Here is a 17,680-nt window from a genome sequence, read left to right on the forward strand (position 1 = left end):
ATTCTTAAACAATATAATTGTGTGTATTTAAAAAAATTGTGTTGGAAATTAAAATGAAAATACAGATTTAAGTATAGCTATATATATACGGACGGTATATATATGACTTTCAAATACGTTTGAATTGTGGATGTAAGCCTTTTTATAGAAAAATTTACAAATTGTACGGAAAGAAATTTTTTTTTTCTTCTTATATCTCTAATAGGCTTAACAATATTTTATTTATTTTTTGTACCTATTGCATTTCTTGTTTTATTTACTTTTCATATACAATTTAAAAATTTATATTTGTTTTTTTTTTTTTTTTTTTTAAAGATTGCTTTGGCTTTGAAATGTTTTTAAAATAGATTCTCGTGATACAGGTGTGAGCATACAGTTTTTATTTTCTGTTGGAACTCTTACTAAATGAATAAATAAATAAACAAATTGGTGAATTTAGGTAATTTAAATTTGGTATCCACCTTGTTTTTATAATAGCAATGTGTTAAAATTCATTTTAGAATTACAAAAAAAAACAACAATGATGGGTTTTCATGTAAAAAAAAATGATTCCTACATGAATTTCTTTAAATATATAGAATAACGAATTTATAAATTAATTAGTCAGCTACCAGAGAGTAACACAAATTTCACACGTGATTTGAAACAGTTATTTAAATAAGTCGAACCGATTTCATTTACTGTTTCACGAATTAAGCTACTAGCCCTAGAAAAATGCTTCTAAATTATTGAGCTATTTAATTAACTTGAAAAAAATTTTGGAAGGTTCTGTAAAAAATTAATCCCACCGCCCCGGACCAGTAAATTATTATGTGATTTTAATGTCTCCAAATCATTTTCTTATTGAAGAGACATAAAATCTTTTTGCTTACACTGACCTTTCGGCATGGCTTATATTTTTGGAAAAAAATTTTGAATAATTGTAAGTGCAATGGTCATATTTAGACAATTTATATGAAAAAGTTTCTTAAAGCTGTTTAAACGAAAATCAGAATTGGTTTAATTGCTTTGGTCTTTGCAAAGGCCTTAAACCAGAAATATTCCACGGCGTTAATTTCAAAACAAAATTTAAATGAAAATGAGATCGTAATGAATTATTTTTCTGTATTGAATCAAAAGCCAGAAACGATACCACGTCATCGTCATCCATTGCCTTTGAAAATTTTTTTTATTTTTTTTGTTTTTCCCAATGTACAAATAATAAATGTACTTATGTGCACGTTACGATAAAATTAAAGCAAGTAGCCAAACAATTGCATTTAAGTTTCTGTTTTTCCTTTTAACATATTTTTTTTTCTTATTCAATATGACTTTTTTTTGTATGTTTTTCTAAAAAAAAAAACAAAAAAAAAATAAATAAAATTTAAAGTCCCAAAAGACACGAAAGAAACCATAAGATATCAAATGAACTTTAAAAAATATACAAGAATCATAAGAAAAAAATAATAAAAAAATTTTTTATAAAAGCATAAATATTCATACAAATATACTTTTATGTATATATAGTTATAAATATATATGCAACGTACACTCATTCCTTGCATTATAAAATTTTTGGGATGAAAAATATTAATTCGCGTCAGAACTGTTTGTTTACTCCAAAACCTTAACTGAATCCAAAAAAAAATTACAGGTAAAAATTCGTAAAAATATTTTGTCCCTCTTTTAAGGGAGTTGCTTCTCGATTGCAAGTATATTGAAAATTTATGAAGATCTTAAAAGTATTTTTTTCGAGTCGAAAAATAAACCTGTAACTAGAGTAGGCAGGAAAATAAAGTTTGTGATAGAAGCAGGATTCTTATTGAAACACAAACATTTTCAATTTATCTTGTCCTTTTGACGGCGGAGCTTTCTTTGTCATTCGTTCCTAACATGATAAATGATTTTTATCCTCAAGGTAAGTGGACATAGAACTACTATTTTATTTTAGCCAATATTAAAGAAAACTACAAAAATATACTAGAAGAGCAAGCAAAGGACAAGCGAAATCTAATTTGAAATGGAACGGACAAAGAAGATTATGAACTATTGAAGAATTAGTGCAAAAAATTTGGAGGAATGCACAAAAGTGAATTGCATGGAGGAAAATTTTGAAAAGAGACAAAAACAAGGAAAAATATCGTAAACAAAACTTAGCTAGTCTTATAAGTTGCATAAAAGTTCTAATGAAGTCGAATAAACCAATTTATCGGCATCAAAACAATTATTGTTGAATTTACAATTAAATCAACAATCACTATAAAATTTTCATACCAGTAATTCGGCGTACATTAAAAATACTATCTAATATTTTGCCATGCATACTACCGAATGTGTTCCTGAATGGCAAAATATATAGTAAACTCCAATATACTTCAACTGAGAATCTTTATAATCACAGAACTTATCATTACAATCAGGATGTCGTTATTAAAGGAATAAGTGTCTACCAATACCAAGAAAAACAGAAAAAAAAAATTGATAGAATTTTATCGATTCTTCAGATTCAACCATATACAAAAAAACGATAATAAAAAAAAAACTAAATAACAATGGTAACTATATGGGCATATTTATGGTGACAACGAGAATAACTTTTATTAAAAATATCATAGCATACTCTTGGTAGTATATAGAATCAAAATAACAATAATCATAATAAAAATAATAGAAACAATATAATAAAAAAAAGTTAGTAAGAAAATTATTTTTTTTTATATTTTGAATCGCGTTTACAATAACACCTTTACCATACCCAACAATATTTTCTTACCATTATTTTAAAATATACAATTATATACATTAAGGTTCTTTATGTTCTTACATACATCCGTACATATGTGTATATATCCAGGCTGTTGTATGTTGAATTACAATGTAACATCCGTTTGAAATATTTACATGTTCACAATATTTTATACACATAGCAATCATTTTTATACCTTAAGGTATACCTCAAAGTAACAACATTATGGGTACATAACATAAGTATTTATAATGTTTACTTAATAAAATACTTTATTGGCATTCATTTTTTAAAAGACTTTTTTAGTTTTTTAAAGATTGTTTTATTGTATTTATTTATAATTAAATACTAAATAAAATAAATCAACTAGTTTATACGATAAGAATTGAAAAAAAAAAGTGAATTTAAAATTTTGATTAGAATGCAGAAATATTGTGGCAAGAAAGGGAAATTAGTGAATTATGGTGTATAAGAGATGTCTTATAAATTCATTTAAAATTTAAATTCAAAGCATTTTTGCTTATATATGAAATCTAAGAATTAATTATTTTAGTAACCAAACCGATTATGAATATCTACTAAAATAAAGTTGAGTAAACTCAGTAGAGAATTAAGCATTTATTCGGCAATTACAAATTTCTCTTTCATAATTGCCATAAATTTTACTAAAGCTGCTCTTAACCCTTATAATATATTTTAGGCTTAAACTTGATTATTCTGTCTACTTCGTTAAACAAAAATTAATGAACTTACATAGAAAGTCAAAATATTATCAATTTTGTTAGCTTAAAAAATGATCCACAATAACGTATTAGCTTGTATGGTGGTAAGAACAATAATTATTACGATTTTCGACTTATTTGCATGACTAAATAAGAGAGTTTATGACTATAATTGCCACCTAATTTTTTAATATTCAATTAATCACTCTATAAAATGCAAAACTACAAATATAAATGGCAAAAATTATCGAACCAAATATGGTCAAAGAAAATAATCAAAAATTTATTTTTTTTTTCATTTATGCACTTTTATATTATACGAGTATACGTAAATTGAGATTACCGGAAAAAACATAAAATATTTTATAAAAACTTTATCAAGCTGATAAAAAATAGCACATACAAATATATACATATATACATATACATACAATTGATTTAAATGAAATTATGACAAATTAAAATTCTTAGATTGTTGGAATTTAAAATCAAGCAAGCTTTTGAAAGTATTTGCTTCATGCAAATTGGCACGTATTCCATTATGGTGGATTTGAATTTAATAACTATATTAAAATAATTTTAATAAAACAAAATGAAATTTTGAATAATAATTAAAATTTGTATTGCAGCATAAAATAACATTTTCGCAACTATTTAGAAGCTTTCTTAAATTTCAATGTTAACTCTTTTCAACGTTACAACAAATTTTGTCTCCATGTACGGCTAACAAATAGAATTATTTTTTTTTCACAACTGACCCATGAAAAACTAATTGAGTACAGCTAGGTTGGAAGATTTGTATAACAAGAAATATTCCAGTGTAACAATTTTAAACTATTAAAACAGTTTCCAGAAATTCTCGAATTGAACTTGCAAATAAAAATAATCAAAACATTTTGTTTCTAAAGAAATTTGAAAATATAATTATTATCGAATGCCATAGCACCTACATAAGTTTACGAATGTGTTGAGACACATTTATCGTATAGGTTTTATATGTAGAACACTAAATAAACAATTCTTTAAACCGTGTTCACTATTGAGTCAGATGCAGTTGAAATTCTGCTGTCGAGATGCAGTTTGAGATTTATTTTGTTGAAACAATTTTGTAAGGGAAAGATTTTAAAGAAAAGAAGTCACGTATGATTACTCGCAACTCACATATATGTGTTTGAAGAACGCATAAAGTAATTGTACTTATATAAAATAAAAGAATGCAATAAAAATGCAGCCCAAGCAACAAGATAAAATTAAAATTTTGGAATTAAAATAAACTTTCACGTCAGTGCTTACCAACTTGCACTTAGTATATACATATATTATGTACACACTTTATATACGTATGCATTTCTACCACTACAACTGAAAAAAATGTACTTTAAATAAACTGACCCCATTTAGAGATTATTTTTCAAAAATTGACGACTATTAATTGTCAAGAATCATAATGGAGACGACTTAAGTGCGATTTTAATCGATTATTAATATTTTATCAATTAAATAATTTCATTTTCTTTTTTTCATTAAACCTTTTATAAAAAATGAACAAATTTGAACATGTTTGCCATATTCTTATCAAAGGGGTATTAAATCATTTAGCAAATATTTGTAATAAAATAATTTATATAAAAAAAAAAAAGGAAATTGAATCATTCATATCAATTCATAACCAAATGGCGCCTACAACGACATTGAAGTTATTAAAAATATTTGGAAAAAAAACTCTCTAAGTACACTAAAACTATAATTTCATAACAATAGAAACGTAAATATGTATTGTAATAAAAAAAAAATAATTTTAATATGAAAAAGAAAATTCTAGAATAGTATAAGATTTATGAAACCTTACGAAATTAATTGATCGCTTAGAAGTGACGCGTTAGGTTTACGATAATTTATTGAGAAAAACGTATAGCGATATTAATGTTTCGTTTCATTTAAAGGTATGTAGAATTCTAAATGTATAGTACTCCCATCTACACCAGCTTAAATAAAGCAGTAATTGAGAGAAGGAATCATGAATATTTACTCCAGTAGATGGCTTTTATATTTTTTTTGTATTTCTTCAAATTGCGAGAATGACACAAATGACAAATGCGTAAAACGTCTTTTTTTATTTCAAATTTTTAAATCATTTTAAATTTCTTGTATTGAAATTAAATTTCTTTCAGTAATTATTAACACAAGATATAAAAGATTTATCGATCTTTCCGCTAAAATATGGACGCCCAAAAACAAACACCTAATAATATTATTGATAAACAAATTGCTCCTTTATCGTATAATGTAAAACTCTCTGTCATGCTTCAAAATTATGTGCTAGTAAAGTGATAGACCTTTATTAATACAAGTAAGGAATTTAAACAAATAAAGCTACTGAATTGTATGGAGTGAGTTCTAAGAAATCTTTTTGTTCCTAATATTGTAATGATCAACGTCAATTTTAATTGATTTTATCGAGTTGATAAATAATTTTTTATTTGTTTTTTTTTTTTTATAAAATTATATATGAGTATATGAAGAGGTCAAGTATATAGTATAGAGAATGCTATCAAATTGTATACAAAATAATTAATTTATTCGCAATACTTTAACTTACAAAACATTCATACAAACAACTTTAAAAACGTGTAATCAATAAAAAAATTTTTTTTGCAAATATTTTGCACAAAAGGCTTTTGTAATCATTTTTTATTATTCGTATTTTAACAAAAATGTTAATATAGATAAAAAAGCAAAAAAATCTTAAAAAAAAAAAAAATATTTTTAATCTTATCTTTTTAAATTTTATTTGTATTTATTTTTAATAATTTCGATATCAATTGCAATTCACTTATACCATTTTGTTATCACTAAGCTAAAAAATGAATTTAATTGAAAACTTAAAAAATATTTTCTTATTCTTTATTTTAACAAAGAAATTTTTATGATCTAATTTTTATTTTTATAATTTTTTTTTTTTATATCGATTTAATTTAAATTTCTTTTTGTATTTTTTTTACGACAAATAAAGGAAAATCATTAAAATTCATCCATTTTGAAAATAATTTTTCGTATGCCTTAAAAATTATAAGCATTTAGAAAACTCATATAATATGTAGATATCCTAAGAATAATGTGCTTCATAAATTATAAGGTCTCAATAATGATATTGAAGTATATATAAAAAAAATTATGGGCTTAAAATATACCGTAGTATAATTCTTGTGTGTATATAAAAATTGTAAATAGAATTTTTATTAATAATATAATTTATATCACCCAATGAGACGATTGTGCTATATATGGTTCCATCACATTTATAAATTTTCAAAAATAAACTGTAAAACTTGAAGGCTTATTTAGGTATGAGCCTAAGCCACAAGATTATATGTTCCTGTATAGTATTCCAAATCTATAGGAGCAAAAAAATTGTTACTTAATTTTTCTTGTATATTCAAAATTTTAAATAATTGAGAATAAATAATTAATTATTTTATACTTTCTAATTTATTTAAATTTCTTATTAAAGCAAAGCATACAATACATAATAATCGAATTAAAAAATCAATATTTTACTCTTAAATTCAATATTTTCACCTAAATTCACTCTGTCTTTTTCTGTCGATTCGTCCATCTACATTGTGTTTACGTAAACTCTAAAGCCTTTACTAGAAAATATTTGAAATTTTATATACGTACAGATTTTTACCTATCTCCCTCAAATTAATGACAAACTATTTTTTCAATTAACTAAAAAATTACTTTTAAAATTTAATTGAACTTGAATCTTGTGAGTTGAGTAAGCAAAACTAGCTGTTTTGCTATGAAATTATCTATAGTAAATATATATATTTAAAGCAAAACAGTACGTTTCTTAAATTTAATTAAAAAAAAATTAATTATAATTTAAAATTCATTTATTAATGATCATTATTAATTTCAGATATACTCAAATATTTCAATTTTTAGAAGAAAAAAAATTTGATTTTTTTTTCATAAATAAATTTAATCACCTCTAGAACATAAATTTTTTATTTGAAATAAAATTAATAAACTTTTAAAAATGAACACATAAAATAAATTGACTATGTCTGGGGATCAAAACATCGTATAAAATTCAATTTACATTTTTGATAAACAAAAAATTCTGGTTTTTGGTAACTCTTTTTTTTTTTTTGTTTTTTGTCTTTTATATTTTAATAATGAAATAAGCGTGGATAGTGGAAACTCGATTAATTTTTTTTTTTTATATTTTTTTTTAATTTTTTTTCCATTATTAATTTAATCAGCAATTTAAATTTTTTTAGAAAATGTGGGTTACTTATTTTTTAATAATTATCATTTTTATATTAAAAATATTCATGTGTATAAATAATATGCCATATATATATACATATATAATGAATTAATAATGAACTATTAAAGAATAAAGAGAAGGTATCATAATTATTACACAAAATTTAGAATAAAAAATTTAACAAAATTTGAATTCGAAGCCTGTAATATCCTACAATAGAAAATTTATTATAAGAACTTCAAGTACTTTGATTTAACCTTAAATTTTTTATAGAGACATTGCAGGTATTACTAGTTCTGATAACATGCAACATTAATTGGAAAAGTTACAAATTTCAAAATATTTTAAAAATCTCGGAATTAAGTGAAAATAATTATGAAAGCAAATTGAAAATCAACTGAATAGACCTTTAAATTTGCCTTAGTAAAAAGCCATTAAAGGTTGTACAAGATAAAATTAAATTAATTCTTTATAAGTTTCTAAGAAAGCACCCATATATATGCAATTTTATTTAATTTACATGATTGAATTAACATTCGTTTTTTTTTAAGAAAGCAGAGTGCCCCGTTTTCATAAACACAAAATGAACATATTAATTTAAAACTCGTATAATTTAGCTACGCGTGCATTTTTAAAGCCAGATTTATTGCAATTTGAGTTAAATCCCTACATATATGCAATTTTTTCGTAAATTGCTTTAAATTAAAGAAAACATATTTTTATTGATTCTACAATATTCATTCATTTATATTTTCAACAAAAAAATACTATTTTAACTTAAAACTCTGATAAATGATTTAATAAAAAATAATAATAACAAACTTCATAATTACATATTATGTTTGTACGTACAAGTTTTTGTAAAGCCCCTATGTATATGCAATTTTCATATTATTTATACGATTTAAGTAAATTATTTATGTATTTTTAATTGTCAATGTTATTTTATTAGTAAAACTAAATGATGAGAAGACACTTTAAGCGAGCTTACCCTATTTTAAACAATTGTTTGAAATTAAAATAAATAAATAAAATGTATAATATAATTTTGGTGAAATGACTAAGGTCAGATAAGAACTTTTAAAATTAAAAATTTTCTAGAAAAATTTTCGAATTCTGTGTGTCTCAACATAACCTTCTTTGTCTTTAATAATATAATATTACATATTTTGTTTTCTGATATTTTGTATTCAGCCGAATCCGAAATAAAAATAAGAAAAAAAGCATAATGAAATTAATCAGAATAAATTCATGATTTTTTGCTGGTATTTCTGTTATAAAATTTATAATCTTATAGCAAAAAGGTAAAAAATACATAAATATTAGCGCGCCATCTACATATACGCAGCTATTAACTTTTAAGATGATATTAAGTGTTTTTTTTTATTTTATTTCTGTTTTAAACATTTTTCATACATATATATATATTTTTTTGGTGGGCATTGCATAAATTTCCATTTCGAATTTAAACTTTTATCTTATAATTTAAAAAAAAAAATTCTTTTTTTGTGCAAAATTTTTATAGTTTTTATAATCTTTTTTTCTCTTTCTTCAAAAAAAAAAATACACCTATGTACATTTATAGCATATAAAAACGTTGAAAAGAAGTAGGTGTCGTCTCTGCGCCACAAACTAAAAAATTTTATAATATTTTTTTTTTTAATAAAATGAGTAATTTTTCTTAATTTTAAGATAAAATTTATTTTTTTTTTCTTCTTTCCATATATCTTTTCAAGGTATTAAATTAGTTACAATAAAAAAAAAAAAACAGACAAAAAAATAATTCACAATAGCAACAAAGAAATAAATATACGATTTAAGAAATGAACAAAAAAAAAATATGAAAGAAATATAAAATTCTTAAAAAAAAAATTAATACATTCATCTACATACATATATAATTTAGGTTTATATATATACAGTAATATGAGTATGTTTTCACTTATAAATTAATGGGGGGATTTTTAGGCGCCATTTAGACTTTATCTTATTCATTCTCATTTTTATACTTATTCACGTATACGTTTTGTGTAATTTAATTTAAAAATTTCGCGTATTGATGATATGCGAGTTTATTATTTATATATTTTTGAATAGAATAATTGATGAAAATTTTTCTAATATGTATGTGTACATATATTATTATACAGGAATATAAATACAGTTTGTCTTACAACAAGCAAGCGCATTATATTAATATATTATTATGATAAAACATTTAGTATAATTTTCGAACAAAAAAATATTTTTAAAATTTATTCTAAATACGCTACTAAATTGTAAATTGGAATAAAGATTTAATTGTTGTTTGAGCATTTTTGATCAGGATTAACGATAAAATCATATTCTGTTCATTATAACGAATGGGAACATTATAACAATTCTGTTCATTATTCTGTTCATTATAACGAAAGATATTTAATCATGATTTCTATAAATTAGTCTCGTTGGCCGAATTCAAAAATTTGTTAATGAAAATTAAGTTTAATAACTTAATTCTTTATATTCTTATCTAAATCATGCCAGAATTTTATCAATATACCTCACTCAATCATAAACTTATGAATCAAAAAATAGATAAATTTTAAACTTAGTTTAATCGAAAACTTCATCGTCTAAGAGGTAGTTTTTCCTAAAACATTAAAATCACGTCATTTGTCATTGTCATATTTTATATTTTTCGCCAATTTATTGCTCTTTTTCGTCTGAAACATATGCAAAAGAAGTGCAATTATAATTATTACATTACAAATGTAATAATTATTACAAATTTCATTGCAAAATATATGTATGTAAATTAGAAAAATTTTAAAAAATTCTAAAATACATTTAAATGCATACAATATGCGTGTACAAATACATAATGGCCACAATATACTCTTCATAATGTAAATACAAATTTTATTAAATTATGCAAAATTTTAAAAATTGCTTACATATTACATTTTATTCTCCAATATATGTATGTATGTACATATATATATCTTATCATATTTACACATAAATAAATAATTAAATAAATACATACATAATTTTAAATATCCGGTTGACATATTTATAAAACTTTAAAATATATTCAGTAGATTTCAGTTAAATGCAACAACTTCATATAAAATATATGCATATATACATACATATGTACATAAATATTGTGTTTAGATTAATATTTTTAATTTAATATTCAGAAAAAAAAAATTAATTAAAAATCGATAATACTTGAATTTCTGCTCTACTTATATTTTTATAAATGTATACATGTATGTATGTCCAATATAAAACTTTAATATAAAACTTACACTCACATACATTTAACGTACATTAATATGTGATATCAAAATATAGAAATTAATTAAGACGGAGATAAATAAATTAACATGTATTTTATAGGATATATCAAATTTTACATACATACATATCTAATGTACATACTTATTTATGCATATGTTTGTGTAAACATTGTAATTAACATTCAAGTTTAAGTAAAATTACAAAAAAATACGTTTGCAAGTACTCCAATGCATATTCCATTAAAGTATGTACATATTAGTAAGCATAAATGCAACATGTGAATTTATGTATGTAAATTCTATATGCAATGTGCATATATACGTACATATATATGTCCATATGTATATCTGCATAAATTTTCATATTTGATTTTTATAATACGTAATTAGAAATATGCAAATTATTCATTTTTCTTTTCTTATTTTTTTACATAACCTACAAAATAATTTCAATATTCCTACATAAAAAATGAAGAAAAATTAACTAACATTTTTCATATATACAAGCATACAAAATATATGCGCATACATGTTCTTAAACATATCTACATAAATATTATACAGGATCATTTTGAAAATGGTAAAAAAAAACGCAATAATTAAAACAAAAAACATTTTCAAATATTAAATAAATGTAAGTACGTAAGCATACATCATACACATATATCTAAACTAAATGTACATACATAAACGAGAATCATAAAAAAAAAAAAAACAAAATTTATAAGGAATAAAAAAAAGAACGAGAGAAAAGAAAAAAACTTCTCCTTTATAAACCACAAAAAAAAATATCGTATTGCCATACAGCGACATATTGTCTGGTACGAGGCGCACAATTTGGCGTCAATCTGTCTGCCTCGGTAACCGACACACTGTTGCCAATCCACATTAAAATTTAATATAAATACAACAAAAACCAAATAAAAAAAAAATTGTACAATACAAAAAAAAAACCTGTTCTGATTTTTAATTTTCCTCTTGTTTTTTTTTCTTTATTTGCGCGTGTATTGTGTTTCATACTTCGATTTTATTTTTGTATTGTCGCCGTATTATAAATTCTCTTTTTTTAATGTTTTGTCACCATATCACACATCCAAAAATTCTCTCTTTTAAGAGAAAATGCTGAGAATAGAACATTTTTTAAATATAAATTTGGAAATTATTAAAAAAAAATTATCGTGGAGGAAAGGGGAAGACGAGAGAGGGCGATTTTTTTTACATTTGTACAATATTTTAATTTTTGTTTTGTTTTTAATTAATTTTTAATGTCATTTTTTGATTTACTAAATTCAACCTCTCAATACTATCTCATATAGCATAATTACAAAAAAAAAAAATAAAACACCCAAAAGCATTAGAAAATTTACATAAAAAGAAGAAAAAAAAACAAAAAGAAAAAAATTTATTCATAGATTAATTTATTGCTTTAATCTAATTAAAAACAGGTAACTAAAAAAAATTAATTGGAAATAAACGGCAACAGCGTTTTAGTGGTTTCATATTAGTTTTTTTTTTATTTTTTGTCGTTGTTCTTTCGTTCTTTTTTACTTTGTTATTACTTTTTGGTTCTTTTTTCACTATACTTTTTAAAAACAAGATATTTTAATAAAAAAAAAGAACTTGTTTTATATATACACACATTTAAACGTGTAGTATATTCATATAAAAATAAATAATTATATTCTCATGTAATTTTTACCTTTTGTCAAATTTATTATTATTTAGCCTCTTAACTCTCTCAGTGTCACAACTCGGCAAGTCCAGTTACGTCACATTTTTCTCCTGGATTTATACTTATGTCAGTATTTTCAAGAGTTCATTTTTCATGACATAAGGAAAATACCAGAGATGGCAGACGCTTAACTGTCAGGTGAACAGAAAAGCGATCTTGCTTGTTAATCGTAAAAACGGTGTGCGATTATTTCCTATGTTAACACTGAGCAACACCCGCACAGCAAAATCGGTTGTCTAGCACTTTGCATATAATGCCAGACACATGTGGAAACAGATAATGTGTTAAAAAAAGCCGTAAATGCGAAAATAGGATTGTGCGGTTCTTTACCGTCGTCGGTTAAACTCGCGGCGTTAATATCTTTTCATTCTTCATATGAATTTTGACATTTCAAAACGGAAAATCGCTCTTATTCCGCTTTTAATTTCAAATAGTTAAAACAACTAAAAATAAAATATTTTAGCTTATAAATGTCAAAATGTTAATGTTACATAATTATGGGATCTAAAAAAGTAAAACTTGACAATTCTTAAAGTATAATTGTATATAATAGAATAAAATTTCGTCATTCAATAACACTATCAATCCATTTCTTTCAAGCATAATAATATTTTAAAGGCTTGACAGTAGAACTGTCATTAAATTAAAATAACATGAATAGGAAGATTGTTTTCCATACGAATAAGCATATCTTTTTTCTTTTTGAATTCTAAAACCTACTATATGTTTCTTATTCTCTGAATGTCATGACATATGAATGCTGTAACGTTGCTCATACACGTATAATATTTCTACATACATTTATGCATCACTACATCTATGCAAACAAGTTTATATATTTTTATCAATATAGATAAACGAGTATGCATTTTGCATATTTTATGTATAAAAAAGAGAAAATGTACGTTGTACGAATTGTAACGTAAAACTTCACGTAAGAGCGCATTTCCATTGATATTTTTAATCTGTATTGTGTGGAAATAAACACAATCAAAACGCTATATTTTAAATTGCGTATTGAAATATAAGAATGAGCTTGTTTGGATGCGTTTGATTAGATGTACAAAAGCAAAGTTATATTTACATATGTGCACGTTATTGATCCATATGCACATACATATACATATATGTTTTGTATGTGATATGTATGTAAATAAAAGTGTATGTAATGCCATAATTTTTTCAGGTTTTTTTTTGTCTTTTATGCTTTTTGAGAAGTTTTAAAAAATGTGATACAACGAAAACGGATGTCAATGATGCCGTAGGCGTGACTCTACCGCATACACATATGAACATGTTTAAATAAACATATATGTATATGTGTGTATACGTACAAAAGAACGTAGGTTTTAAACAAAAAATATTTAATTTTTTTTAAATTTTCGTTTTTATTTTTAAGAGTAGAAATCATGACATTACAATTATAATTTTGCGTTGTGGAAATAACATCACACCTTTTTGATTCTGGAAATTTTGTGTACATGAACATAATTTAGGAAATATTTATACAAGTTACGAGGCCATAACAAAACAAATTTTTTTTTCCTTATGACTTCTAACTAGAAATTTGATACAGGGAAAGTAAAAAAAAGCGCACCAAACACAGATTTGCATTTTTAAGAAAATGACAGGAAGTCGCGGACATAAAATCTAGAATAACTCGAAAAGTATCAGTTTTTTAATCAAAGCTAGAGGATAAAATATGATGTTATAGGTATTTAATATTTTATATTCCTGGTTTGACACTTAAATGTCACAAAATGAACAAATGTAAAAAAAATTTATGGCCGCACAATTGAATTTTCTTGTTGTTTAAATACATTACCAAAATCAAGAGTTTCCGAATTTTTATTAACCATTTATGTTGGCGCTCTATGGAAATTAACAATTCTATTATAAATGAATATTTTCAATAAACTCATATTTAAATGTAAAAAATAAACTGAAGCCCCCTCTCTTTCAAATCAAAGAAGTAGGTACTCAGTGTTTTCAGAAATGAAATAAAAAAAGTGTGCCTATCTAGACAACTAGTCGCGCGATGTAAAAATAATGCATACATATTTCTTTACTAACACAGAGAAAATTTTCAGAACGACAAATATATGTATGTAGGTACTCTTTTACAGTTCCCACACATAATACGAATACACTTTATTTGTTCATATCATACATTATTATGCTTAGCATTACTACACTGTACACAAACATAACGTGCTACACTAAATGTACGTAATGATATATAGGTATGCTCATAAGAAACTTGATTGAATACAACAAGTAATACAGATTATTGTACATATAAATATATTTTTATAAAATGTGTTGTGCATTGTCTTGACAGTGTTCGTCGAAACCGACGGAAATATTATTTTTCTCAATTAAATTTTATAAAAAATCAATTTCTTTTAATTTTAGTGAAAAAATCTTATTTCATTTTTAAGATACATGTCATAAAGTCACACTAATTTTTACAAAACTTTTTTAAAAACTCAAACAACAGCAAAATCAAGCTTAAGTTGATTTCTTATATTTTCAAACAACTATCGCCAGTTTAATCAAAGTAACTATCCACAAATCAAAAATTTCTTTTAAATTCCCTTATGAAGTAAAATTCGGACAAGAATTATGTTAATTTTCGAAAACAAGAATGGGGTCGGTACATCTAAGTTGAAAATGCAAGTTATAAATAAATTCTTCATACCTTCTGATGTAATTTCAACTACATACATAATTGTTCAATATTATACAATCGGTTGTAAGCTGTAGATCGAACCGTAAACCGTTTGATATGTTTAATGGTTTACTTATAAAAAGTTGTTCAAAATAATTCAATCAAATATCATTTAAAATACTGTCTGAAAATTTGAATCGAAAAAGATCTGCAAATGAGAAGTTGTTTTGTTTGAATATTCATTATTACAAAACGTTTCACTTAATAATTTTACTAATTTAATTAGTAAGTCATTATTATTATGAATAATGTTTCATGTTAGCAAATAAAAGCAAAACGAAATATAGAAACAGAATAATAAGTTAAGTTCAAGATTCCTCTTCACTTTACATTTCAGAACACCGCTTCCCCATCCTAACTTGTTTTTTTGTTTTTCCAATTTACCTGTTGTTTATTTTGAAAATCACTGCAAAAATACTTATTTTTATTGTAAATTTTAAATTCAGACATATCGGCGATACATTAATTCAGAATATTCACTTTAAACCTACATAACATTTAATATACATATAAAGAATATTATGCACACACGTAAATATAATATGTCTATACACATGTATGTTAAAGTTTCCGAAACCATTCAACTAATTTTTTATTGTTTTATTATAATACCTTTGAAGCATTAAAGAGCACAGCCATTATGTAGCAGTGTTAATATTGCAGTTATGAACATATATTTTAATAATTTTTAAACACATGTTTAATAATTATTATCACGATTTATACGTATACATGAAAACTTCAACAATACGTTTACAAATTTTAAATTATACATGCGACAACACCATAACCAATTCTAATTGAAAAGAAACAAACGTGAACGTTTGGACACTCTTTTTTGACGTTCTCATTTCGTAACGAATTTTGTTTTTATCATCGTACAATTTTTGTTTTGCTCTCTCTCTCTCTCTCTTAAGTTTGGAAAAGAATGACAAATGACTAGTAAAAGAATTTTTGAAATTCATTAAATTTATTATTATTATTTCAACTGCATCAGATATAAAAACATTTCATTTTAATATTTCTCAATTGCATATTTTCCGTGTTACTTGAAATTTTATAGTTGATAATTTACTCTCTTATATTAAAATACGTTTGCCTTTATAAAATTTTAAAACAATTTAAGTGTCTACTCTCTTTTTTAATTCTAGTGTCCTAACCTAATTTGTTATAAATTAAAACTGATATGTAAAGTCATTGTCTGATTCACTAACACACAGTTAAGAAAATTGAACTAAAATACTAATAGATTGCAACTATACCACAAACTAATCTATACAAATATATCTGAAGAAGAGTTTCTTAAACTTAATCTACCGGTCCAAATATTCTTCTTGTAACTTATAACAGATCTCGCAGTTCTTTTTTGCAATAACAATGTGTTCGACACTCGAAGTAAAATATAAAAGATTTAAATTATATATATACAAAGTTCATGATATACTTGATTATTCAATCAAATTATTTGAATAAATATTACAAAAAATACCAAAGAAATATCTTTAAGGTAAGAAAAACCAAGTGTTATTTTGACAGTTGTCGCAGCTGTAAACTACGTAGACCATGTTACTGATTTGTTCGATTTTAAATTTCAGTTTGATAACAAAATTTGAATAAATTGCAAAAATTAGGAAAGAAAATTCTAACTTTATTCTTGTAAAATATTTTTCTAAATAAAATTACAAATATTTCTACAACTGTTTTACACATGAAGTCCACAGTATGAGAAACACTATTTAATATTTTAAACAATGCAATAACTATATTGGTATTCAATCAAAATTATGTGTGTTCGCTTAGGTGTAAGTACAAAACAAAAGCAAACTGTGATACAAGCACAAGTGTGGTTCATATAATTTTAGTTTGGAGAGAATTCCTATATATAAGTCCAAGTATATTCATAAAATTGTATGTATGAGTTTGTCAGATAAATACAGGTTTTTTTTTTGTTCATTTTCAATAATTTATTCTACATGTATATTTTATAAATTTATTTCAGAATTCGCGTAATAGATAAAGACGACACGACGACTGCTAGTTAGTAAAGTATAAAAACGGAAAGTATAAAAATATACTCATACACATATTAACTAGTATAATGATGAAATTGAAACAGACGACAGCCGCGATTTTTATTAATTCAATAAAAAGAAAAAAATATTTTTTATTTCGTTATATTTGAGACGGTGTAGAATACAAACACA

Source organism: Condylostylus longicornis, unplaced genomic scaffold, assembly GCF_029603195.1.
Source record: "Condylostylus longicornis isolate FDR11 unplaced genomic scaffold, ASM2960319v2 ptg000049l, whole genome shotgun sequence".
Classification (NCBI taxonomy): domain Eukaryota; kingdom Metazoa; phylum Arthropoda; class Insecta; order Diptera; family Dolichopodidae; genus Condylostylus; species Condylostylus longicornis.